Here is a 3211-nt window from a genome sequence, read left to right as displayed (position 1 = left end):
ACTATTCGTGTTCATTTTCCCCATTAAAGATGTCCCAGATGTTCAAAAAAAAAAAAAAAAAAACAATGTAGGAAAAATGTACATAACCCAACACAAAGACATTTATTTATTTGTTTGTTTAAGGGAAATTAAACTTATTTACCTATTAGATGTGCTGAATTGATTAGATTAGTTTCCTTATGCAGCATCAGAGTGGGCGGTAGATGGGTTGTTCAGTGTCATCCAGACACTGTATAAATGAAAGGACAGTAAGGAGAGAAGAACAAACTCCTAACAGGAGGAGACTCACTCATGGCCTATGAGACTCAATACTGCTTTCCTGCCATCAACTCATCATGTATCAAGGAAAAACGCTTCAGACTTCAATACAATTTCATGTATTTGTTTTTTTCATTGTTGTCAGCATGGACTGTGTTTCTGAACCTGCTGGTGTTCATCTCCATCTCTCACTTCAAGAAGCTTCACACTCCAACCAACCTGATCATTCTCTCTCTTGCTGTGGCTGACATGCTTACTGGACTTATTGTTATGCCTGTGGAGGCCATTAAACTGATTGAGACATGCTGGTACTTTGGCAAAACTGCCTGTGGACTGTTTACTTTGACCCTCGGTGTGATTATCTCAGCATCTCTCAGTAATTTAGTTTTAATTGCTGTGGATCGTTATGTGGCTGTGTGTCATCCTTTGCTGTACCCACAGAAAATAACCACAACCAAAACCTTAATGACCATCTGTCTTTGCTGGTTTTGCTCTTCAGCTTATATAACTGCCCTTTCGAGCAGTAATAGACGTTTTGACCCTTCAGACAATACAGATGTGTGTTATGGAGAGTGTTCTGTCATGATGAGTTTTACATGGACAGTCACTGATCTGTTTGTGTCCTTGCTTTTTCCTTCCACCCTGATCATAGCTATATATCTGAAGATACTGTATGTTGTACATCAGCAAGTGAAAGTTATAAACTCTCTGATTAAGGGTGCTAAATGTGTAATGGAAGATTCAGTTAGGAGGAAATCTGAAAGTAAAGCTGCTCTCACATTAGGAATCATTGTGGCAATTCATCTTTTCTGTTGGTTACCCTCTCTATATTTTTTCTCTTGCAGGTAATGCAGTAATGTCTTCTGTAATAGTGAATATTCTAACATGGGTCTTCTATATTAACTCAAGCCTGAATCCTATCATCTATGCTTTATTTTATCCTTGGTTTAGAAAGTCAGTTAAACGCATTCTATCACTTAAAATATTTCAGCCAGCATCCTCTCTGGTGGACATTTTTACAAATTATCATTCATGAGTGCTGTTTTCCACAATGTATTTGTATTTTAGCTTTCAAAATGGCAGATCACATTTTCTAACTGTACCCCCTGATAATTAATGCAACATAACGGACATTGCGCATTGCAAATGTTACTCTAAATGTAACAAGACACAATGGTTATGCTTATGTGAATGTGTAAACAAAAACAAAACAACAACAACAAAAAGATCAAAGGGAATAAAGGTAAAAGTTCAGTTTTATAGAAGATTTATTCAAAATGTTTTACATATCAGCCTCAAGACAAAAAGATTTCAAGACCAAAACAACACTCATATGCAACTTCTAATGAAAAGACAGATTAAGGGTAGACACTGCAGGCAAAAACACTGTTTTTTCATGCACCTGTCAAGTTCGAGATTTTGGGCTTTTTGGTTTTTCATAAAGTGTTTTTTTTTTTTTTTTCTCAGACTAGTGGAAAGAAAACATCCAAAATACACTGTTAAGCGTTTCTTTTAGCACTTTATCTATTTGTGTCTAGATTTCAATTACAATACATACTATATTTTTAAAGGCCATTTTCTCAAAATGAGTTTTTTTCTCCTACACTGAGCCATAAATCTCCACTTCTGTAGCACTTACACACACCAACTTTACATTTTTATTCATGTCTATATCCTGAAGGTGGTAACGCTTTAGATTACAGCCCGCAATGTACCGCGTAATTAAACAGAATTTGCAGCGTACCTATTTGTAACTATAGAGTACCTCCACAGTACCTACTCAGGTATATGGGAACAATATGCAACGTTTGGGGAATAAGGGGGTAATAACCTGCGGAATTATAAAGCATTTATACTGTAAGTATTTAATAACTAAAGGGTACCTATTCTGAAAATACGTGTATGTACAGTCCGCGATTTTCCGCATCAGCATAACTTAAAGCCGAACGTACATGTAAGTAAACGGAAACAATTGGGGAATAAGGGGGTAATGACTTGGAAAATTAAAAGTATTTATACTGTTAGTATTTCATAAGTAATGTGTAACTTTTCTAAGATTATGTGGTATGCATGACGTACTGTGTTTGGCAACAATATTATGATTTACAACAAATTGCCTTATTGTAATAACATATATGATGCAGTATATTTTACACTACATACTGGGTACTTATTGTATTATTACAACATATATCTTACATGACATTGATACAATTAGCAGGCCTATACTATAGTATAATTTAGTAATTATAGCAAAGTTTAAAACCACCATAGTCGAGATTACAAAAGTATGGGGAAATTTTGTAACGAGTTTCTGCTATGATTTAAAATTGATATTAAAATTTACCTGATGAAAGAGCATTGCATATGGTCATCTCAGCAGCGAATCATGTCCGTTGAGGTGCAGTAGTGGGGAACTAGATTACCTGTTTCCAGCTGCTCCCAGGATATAGCATATAAATATAACAGTGTAATACACATGTACATTTACTGAATTGATGTTTTTTTGATAGCTGTAGTTGTCACGGATCCGCCCACAACCTCATCTACACCAACCATCAACACCCGTTCACAATCACCTGAATACTGATTACCACCTGACTCCAATCACCAAACACCCTACATAAAGTCACTCACCACAATCCTTCGTTGGTTGGTCTCAAGGTCGTAAGCTCATCATCATCTCTCACTTACCTCTTGGATTCCTGGACTCCTCCGTGCCGTAAGCCTTGCACTCAGACCTGTTTGAAAAGAAAGAAGAATGTCTTTATGTTGGACTCACCTCTTATGTTGAAAACGATTCCAGCACTGTTACTACTTGGTTCTGTTATCCTTCGAGATCTGTTTACATTTGCAAAGAAAGAATTAAAGAAAAGTAATTCGACTCACCTGTGTTCGTCTCTCAGTCCAACCCTGACAGTAGTGCTGTGGTGCACTTGAGCTTCCATATGTG

General features: G+C 36.5%; 1 pseudogene; it reads left to right on the top strand.

Annotated features, from left to right (window-relative positions):
- Positions 1 to 237: 237 nt before the first annotated feature.
- LOC131548362 (trace amine-associated receptor 13c-like) lies at positions 238 to 1294 on the top strand (annotated as a pseudogene).
- The last annotated feature ends 1917 nt before the right edge of the window (positions 1295 to 3211 follow it).

The sequence above is a fragment of the Onychostoma macrolepis genome, chromosome 10 (genome assembly GCF_012432095.1).
Source record: "Onychostoma macrolepis isolate SWU-2019 chromosome 10, ASM1243209v1, whole genome shotgun sequence".
Classification (NCBI taxonomy): domain Eukaryota; kingdom Metazoa; phylum Chordata; class Actinopteri; order Cypriniformes; family Cyprinidae; genus Onychostoma; species Onychostoma macrolepis.
This window is presented reverse-complemented; position numbering and strand designations above follow the sequence as displayed.